We start from the raw sequence: 8999 nt of genomic DNA, 5'->3' as shown, positions 1-8999 counted from the left end.
ATTAAATAATTTACAATTAGTGATGATAAGAAAAAAAATATTTTCTTGCCTGAGTTGTACCAATAATAACAAAAACCTCTTTCGATTAGTTCTCTTTAGATCAATAGACTTAATCAAATCACTTTCTTTTCCGGATAAAGATTGAAATAAGTAAGACTAAAGACACTTGTAAGTAGCTGAGATTATATTAATTTGTCCAATGACTATTTTATTTATAACTATTCGCTCCAACTTATTTTGCTTCTTCCGAATACAAAAATTAGCACAACAGTAGTTATAAAATAGAATAGTTAGATTAGACAATATTAAATAATCAACACCTTATTACTTTGGTACTAAAAGATGGATATTTGGACAGCTTCTCGGACAAGAGTATATAGAACTGAATATATATTATAGTTAACTTAGCAAGCTTTTTCAAGTATCCCAACTAGAGTAGTTTACTCCATTATGGAGTAGATAAAAGTACTACTAAGACGATAAAGAAATAGAATACTTCCTAAAAGAGAAAGAAATATTAACTGCCAAAATCTAAGCTAGAGAATCCAATTAAGAGATTGACTCTTTTCTACTATTCTGGCGTGTTTTGCCTTACATAGATAGGCCCTATTTATAGGAGAAAATTACAGGCAGACTAATCCTCTGTTGCGATAGTAATAGTTGTCGTCGCGACGCTAATCACTTTATCTTTTCTTCTCATTGTGCTGCAGCAATAAATGTCATCGTCGCGACGCTAATTGTTATATCTTTTCCTCTTCATTGTCGCTACAAGAGCAGGTTTTGGATCAATAATGACATGTCTCTTCCTTTCGTTTCTTGATGCACCAACAAAGTATCATCGTCCTTCTTCTTTTTGTTTGTTTTCTTCTTCTTCTTTTTTTCTTTTAATTAATCCTTCCCTGCAAGATTTGTTAGTACTTATAGGAGAGTAAATATAAATTATTCATGCTTTTCTTTTCTTTTTTATAAAGAATATTATTTATTTACCTATGAAAATACATGAATAATTATACTTATCATAGGGGAAGTCTGAGTACCCAAAGTTGAAGCTGAGGAGCAGGTTTGAGCATAAGTGTGGGGTCGTCCCGACACTTAATATTGAGGATCATGTCCGAGCTAGACTTGAGAGGGTCTCAGGGAGTATTTCTCACCATTGTTTTAATATCTTTATCTGTGATCATGCATCGAGGACTATGCATAATATAAGTGTGGGGTGGGGAAACTACTTCCTGAAGTGTAATTGTATAAAACTAATTTTTTAATTTAGTTTTTCTTTTAAAACTCGTTGTAGACATAGTCTAGGTTTAAGAAAAAAATAACGAAAATTGAAAAAAAAAAGTTTAGAAAAAGTTCAGATTTTTCCCGGCGATGGATGTTTTGGACAATTTTCTTGAGGGATAAAGTCCGATTAAAAACACCAAAAAGATTTTTTTTAGGATAGTTAGGTAGTATCCCTTAATTTTTCTTTGGGCGCCGGTTCTTTTCCAAGGGTGTAGTTCGAACCAGGTACTTTATTTATTTTTTTAGGAGTAGTTTAGAAAGAAACTGAGTCGCTCTGAGATATTCATTGACATGGTTGATGCTGGCACATTAGGCTATGACATACATTCTATTTCCCGTGTATTTGGTTTGAATTGTGAAGCCTAAGTAAAGTAAATAGCCTATTTTGTGACGCTTTTTTTTCAGTTGTTTGACTCGTATGCCACATAGTGCAATATTGCTTAAATTTCTTAATTATGTGTGCTTGCTCGACTTGAGAGTTGTACAGAACCGTCTTGATTGAGTCATGTGCAACGTGTGTGTGAGGATTTGTGATTTTCTGTGCTATCCTGTGTAGTCTAAAACTTGCCCCGTGTGTTAATTGAAGCAAAATTGTAAGTTGTGCCAATCTAGGAGATGACGTAGGCATTTTCTTGCTTGATCATAGATGTGCTTGTCACATAAGAAAATAAAATTTTTCGTAGCTAGCCCCTTTGAGCCTATAGACCTTTTCTTTGGCAACCACATTACAAGCCATACCCCCATTTTGTTCTTAATTTGATATTGATTGAACCTTTACCTCCTAAGGCACTTAGTCGCTAAAAGAAGTAAGGTTAGAGATTGAGGAGTAGCTTTTGAGTGGAACCATGGAAGGGCCCGTTGGTGCACTAAAGTTGAAATCAAAAGTCACTAACCGATGAACTTTAATGTATGGAGTGTGAAGAAAAGAAAAAAAAAAGAGAAAGGAAAAGAAAAATTGCAAGAAAAGAGAAAAAAAATATGATAGTTCAAATAATTTAGAAAAACACACACCTCCAATTCTTATTGATTGTGCTAGTGGGAGTACAGAAGTGCTTAATTGAAAAAGGGCTATGTTGTAAATGGTTTGTGGCAAGTGAATTGGTTAAGAAGAATATGTGTTTAAGTTGTGAGTGCAGTGTATTAAAGTGCTTAGGAGGGTTAGTCACTATTTCTAGATATATCATACCCGTCCCTTAGCCTACATTACAACCTTAAATGTCCTAATTGATCCTAGATTTGGCTAGCTTAAATTAGTAGAGATATATACTACGGGCAAGCTTATGGTACGACCACGAGATGCATATGAATTCTTTGTGAGAGTGAGCGAATTTTGTTCAATTGTGTGATGTCTTTAATTTATATTCAAAATCACATTTGAATGTGTGGACCAATTTATATTCACTCTTTTGTTTGTTGGTGAGGGCACATGATCTTATGAATGATTGGTAGTGTTGTAAACTTTCTTGTTGGGTAAGTGCATGAATTGAGGGTGCTTAGTGGTTACAAGTCGACTTTTGAGGTTGGGTGGTGACGAATAGGTTGTTGGAATTTATTGAATTGAAATATTATACTTGGGTATGCTTAAACGGGAAGAATGTGAATTTTTGTGTGTTCATGCTTGTGTGCCGGTATTGATCGTAGTCAAGAGCATAGTGTGTGGTTAAAAGTTAAGGTGCTCCTCCATGATTGAACTTTGTACGTAGTTGGGGGTTTATTTGATTGTCCCATTGCTTGAGGACAAGCAAGAGTCTAAGTGTGGGGTGTTGATGTTTAGCTTAAAGTATACATATTTCTATGTATATGGCCTCATATTTTACTCTTGTTTCGTGAATTTGGGATGTTAAATGCTATGATTTATATTAATTTGAAGTGTTTTTTACTTGTAGGAATGATTCGGGAGCAAGTGGGGGCGAAACGTGCAAGATTTGAGCTAAAACGAACAAAATCGAAAAAAGAGGCCATTTGGACGCCACTTTGGAATAAAAACACACAGGGGATCGTGAGGAAGAGGAGAATTCTAAGTTTTCTTCATCTTTTCTAGTATTTTCAATTGATTCAACAATTATGCAATTGTTTGATTACATCATGAGTGGCTAAACACCCATTGTTCGGGGGTTGTGATTTAGCCATGAATATTGTTGTTTCATATTAGCTTGACCTTGATTATAATTCACCAATATATGGTTTGTTTCTTCAATTTTGTGTTTAATTGCTTAATTGTCTGGCCAGCAGTTAGGTTCTATTTACTATCTATGCTATGCTTGGGAAAGCCGTGTTTAGATTAGAGAAGAATTGAAGAGAGCATGATCTTTACCCTTAGGGGGAGCGGATTTGTGGTTAGGATAGGAATATACCTAGTCACCGTGCTTACTTAAATATCGCAATCTTAATGCGTTCTTAATAGATTGATTCCATAGGAATATAGGCGTTAATCTATTTTTAATAGGCAAGTAGTACTTCGGGAGAAGGCTATGAGAGCAATTATCGATTAATTAGAAACCATGAGTGAATTGTATGAGAGGGGAGTTAACTAGAACACAATAGGATTGGTGAATCGATCACAACCCTGGAATACTTGTCGCTACTGAATACACAACAATCAACTCGTTACTTGATAATTTAGTTATTATTTAAAATCGTAGTATAATATAATCATATTATTGGACTTTGATTTTAGCTGAATTGAATAACAATTTTAGTGAATTAGTGAGTGGTTTACACAAGTCTCTGTGGGTTCGACACTCAACTTATCATTATATTACTTGTCGACCACGTATACTTGCGTGTGCGTTTGGGAGCAACAAGTTTTTGGCGTCGTTGCCGGGGACTTGAATATAAACTACTTTCTAGTTTTTGCTTTAATTGTTTATTTCGTCTAGTTTAACGTTACATGATCGTTGCTCTAATCTCAGAAACTTTGATTGAATGCGTAGGGTCAGAAGCTAGGACAGACTCAACGGCTTTGACCCTGAACCTGAGAAAACATTTCACAGGAGGTTGAGGGAAGCAAGGGATACAAACAATACTCAAGCACTCATTCAATTTCCTGTGAACATAGCAGAGGAGCAACATATGGCTGTTCAGGAGGTAGCAATGCCCAGTATTGCTAATGTTACCTCCAGTATCGTGAAGCCCAGAATCACTGGGCACTTTGAGCTGAAACAGAGCATGATCCAGCTACTTCATGCAAACGGGCAGTTTATGGGTCTTCCGCACGAGGATCCACAACAGCATATTCTGAACTTCTTGGAGATTAGTGACACTTATATCACTAACGGGGTCACTCCAGATTATGTGAGGCTCACACTTTTTCCATTCTCTCTGTTGGGCGAAGCTAAGCGATGGCTAAAGGCAGAACCAGCTAATTCCATTACATCATGGAATGATTTGGCAAGAAAATTTCTGGCAAGGTTCTTCCCTTCAGGCAAAACTGCAAAGATCAGAAGTGAGATTGTTGCCTTCAAACAGAAAGCAGGAGAATCTTTATACTTATCTTGGGAAAGGTTCAAGGGGCTACTCAGAGACTGTCCTCATCACAATCAGACGAATGAAGTGTTAGTTCACACTTTCATAGAAGGGCTCCATCCCCAAACAAAAATTGTAGTAGATGCTGCAGCTGGAGGTCAAGTATTGGAGAAAAGCTTTGATGAAATTTATGCATTATTGAACAAATTCTCCAAAAGCAATTCGGATTGGCAAGGAGAGATGGGTAGGAACATGGTACAAAAATCACCAGGGGTTCTCGAATTAGATGTTGTCTCAGCATTGTCAGCACAGGTCTCTACGCTGACCAACCAAGTCAATCAGATGACCATGATCATTAACAAGCAACAAGCCTAGCCAGTGCAACAAGTTCAAATATTTTGTGAAGCATGTGGAGAGGGTCACATGAGCAATCTATGCCCAGCAAATCCAGAGTCTGTATATTTTGTAGGTAATGCAAATCGAGGCCAAACAAATCAGTATGGGGGCACTTACAACCCCAACTGGAGGAATCACCCAAACTTCTCCTGGGGTGGATATCAAGGCAATCAGAATCAATACCGGCCTCAAGCACCTCAACAACAATCCAGACCACCTCAGGATGAACAACAAGCTAGCCTTGAGGAGATGATGAAGAAATTAATAGCAGATCAACAAACTTTCAATCAGAAATTAATAGCAGATCAACAAACTTTCAATCAGAAAATAATGGCTGATCAGCAGGCTCAAGCCGCAACACTGAGAAATTTGGAGCACCACGTGGGCCAACTTGCAGAGCCCAAAATACCAGACCAGCAGGGGCTCTTCCTAGTGATACTGAGCCCAATCCTAAAGCTCAAGTCAATGCGGTTACCTTGAGAAATGGAAGAGCATTAGAAGAAGTTCCAAAGAAAAAAAAGAATACATCTCATCCTGAAGGAGAATTACTTCCCAAGCCAGTTGAGGGGAATGAGAAAGATGATAAAGGACCCGAGCCAGTAATTGAGACTAGGCCACCACCTCCGTTTCCACAAAGACTGCAGAAGCAAAAAGATGATGCTAAGTACAAGAAATTCCTAGATATTTTGAGCCAAGTGTGTGTGAATTTGCCTTTGGTGGAAATTTTGAAGGAAGTGCCTAAGTATGCAAGGTATCTCAGAGATATTGTAGCAAACAAACGAAGACATGCAGAATTCGAAACAGTTGCACTTACTGAAGAGTGCAGTTCCAGAGTTCAGAGTAAACTTCCTCCTAAGTTGAGGGATCCTGGGAGTTTCACAATTCCTTTGTCTCTTGGAAAACTAGAAGTTGGTAGAGCCCTGTGTTATTTAGGGGCTAGTATAAATTTGATGCCATCCTCTTTGTTCAAGCAACTCTGATTGGGGGTGCTTAGACCTACTACAATCACTTTATAGTTAGCAGATAGGTCACTGGTCATGCCAGAAGGAATTATTGAGGATGTGTTAGTTCGAGTGCGAAAGTTTATTCTTCCTGCGGATTTTATTGTTCTTTATTACGAGGCAGATGAGGAAGTGCCCATTATTTTGGGGCGACCATTCTTAGCTACTGGTGGAGCAATTATTGATGTGAGGGCAGGGAAGTTAAAAATGAGAGTTGACGATGAGGAGGTCACTTTTAATGTGTACAAGGCACTTAAGCTCCCTAATCATTATGAGGACTTGTGCATGATTACTATGGTCGGATTGAAGGGAATAGAGCAGGGTCAGTATGTGAATTATAGTGATCCAGATGGGACAACTGAATTAGAGGAGGTGGTGTTTCCAGCTAAGCGTGTAAAGATGATTGAGAAAAGAGCCAGAGATGAAAGAGGAGACCTTCCGAGAGCGTGCAAAAAGGCTAGACTTCATGGGAGAAAGAAGAAGAGAAAGCGGCCAGCCTGAGCAGAGTAGCAGAGCCGTGCCACTACTATAAATAAGGCGTGTGACGACCCGACCCGTCGTCACGTGAGTTACCGCCCCGTTTCCCCCATTTTCTGCTTCTTTATGCCTCATTATCAGTGTTTTGTGTGAACGAATTGGTTTGGATTGGTTTTAGGAGGAAAGGAGACACTTAGTCTCTTTAAGGAAGGCTTGTTTTGGAAAAGTCAACCGGATGTTGACTTATGAGTTAGAGGGCTCGGATATGGATTTCGATGATTCGGTTAGCTTCGGGGGATGATTTGTGACTTAGGAGTGTGATCGGAAGTGATTTTGGAGGTCCGGTGTAGAATTAGGCTTGAATTGGCGAAGTTAGTATTTTGGCGATTTCCGGTTGTTAGGTGAGATTTTGATCCGAGGGTCGGAATGGAATTCCGAGAGTTGCTGTAGCTTCGTTAGGTGATTTGGGATGTGTGTGCAAAATTTCAGGTCATTCGGAGGTGTTTTGGTTGGGTTTTTGATCAAATGCGTGTTTCGGTAGTTTTTGAAGAACATAGGCTTGAATCCGATGTGAAATGATGGTTTTAGTGTTGTTTGAGGTGTTTTAATGATTGGAACAAGTTTGAATGATGTTGTGGGAGGTGTTGGTATTTTTGGTTGAGGTCCCGGGGGCCTCGGGGTGATTTCGGATGGTTAACGGGAAGTTTGGCTTGTGGAATCTAAGAAAAATTGCAGCTGCTTCTGGTATTTTTGCTCCTGCGGAATCGGGACCGCAGAAGTGGTACCGCAGGAGCGAGGGGAGAGTCGCAAAAGCGGGGAGGACTGCAGGTGCGGATTTGGTGACCGCATCTGCGGAGTCGCAGATGCGATAAAATGACCGCAGATGCGGATTTTGGATAATTAATGGGATCCGCAAATGCGGAGCTTGGTCCGCAGAAGCGGAAGCCGCAGATGCGGGAATTCGATTGCAGAAGCGGTTATTTCCGCAGAAGCGGCGTGTTGACCGCAAAAGCGGGAGTCGCAGAAGCGACATTAGGACCGCAGATGCGGTAATGACTGGACAGTGCTATTTAATTCCATCTTCGCGAATTTTTGAAGGGTTTCATATTTTTAACTCGGACTTGGAGGATTGTGGGCGATTTTGAAGAGGGATTTCAAGGGGTTTTGATAAGGTATGGATTCTTGGACTTAAAACACGATTTTATGGTGTAAATACATGGATTAGAGGTGAAAACTCAAGTAATTAATGGGCAAAAATGGTGGTTTAGGACTTGAAACTTAAGAGAGCAAAAATTAGGATTTGTGGGGTCATTTGGACTCCGATTTTGGTAATCTTTATATGTATAGACTCGTGGCGAGATAAGGAACCCGTTGATGTAAAATTTTCTGATTTTTGAGAAGTGGGCCCGGGGCTCAGGTTTTGCTAATTTCGAGATTTTAGCTATTTTTCGATTCTTTTCGATTGGGTTATGTTCCTTTGGCATATTGTGACGCATTCATTGTAGTTTTGGTCAGATTCGACGCGCGAGGAGGTCGATTTGAGAGGCAAGGGCATAGCGAGCTAGGATTTTGGCCGGCTTGAGGTGAGTAATAGATGTAAATGATGTTCTGAGGGTTTGAAACCCCGGATTTGCACATCGTAGTGCTATATTGAGGTGACTTGCATGCCGGATAGCGAGCGTGGGGTAGAGCACCATTGGGGATTGTGACTTGGTCCGTCCCGATAGATGAATTTACGGTGTATTTGACTGAATATCACCTGTTATCATTATGTTTTGACCTGATTGTCATATTTGGGCTTCGTGCCAATTGAATGAATCCTTCAGGGATTGCTATTACTGGTTTCTTACCATTTTTACGTGTAATTGAACTCAGTCCTATTAATTAATACTGCTTTGCACACTCAGCCACTTTTTTCTCAAACTTGAAACTTAAATAATATTTCTAATGAAGTTGGGCTGAATATTTATATATTATTGTGCCCTAGGGGCTTATGTGATTCTGGACTGAGCATGGGATCGGGCTGCGCGCCACAGCGGTATTATATCGATATTGATATGAGGCCGAGGGCCTAGTTAATGCCACGAGATGGCTTTATATTGCGCTTGGGCCGTAAGGGGCCCCTCCCGGAGTTTGCACACCCCCAGTGAGCGCCGTCGACGATAAATAAATGGAGCGGGCTGCACGCCGCAGCGGGTACTAGAGAGTACCGGACTATGTGTTGCATTTCATATTTGATTGTCATTTTCTTACTTATATGTTGTAGTTTTTCCTTAATTGTTTTCATTGGTTTACGGACTTTATATTATTTGGATTAAATTGCTGCATTTATAGATCGCTTTGTGCCTATTCAGGATTTCTTATTCTCTAGCCTTCATT

The sequence above is a fragment of the Nicotiana attenuata genome, unplaced genomic scaffold, assembly GCF_001879085.1.
Source record: "Nicotiana attenuata strain UT unplaced genomic scaffold, NIATTr2, whole genome shotgun sequence".
NCBI lineage: Eukaryota > Viridiplantae > Streptophyta > Magnoliopsida > Solanales > Solanaceae > Nicotiana > Nicotiana attenuata.
Note: the sequence above shows the minus strand (reverse complement) of the source record.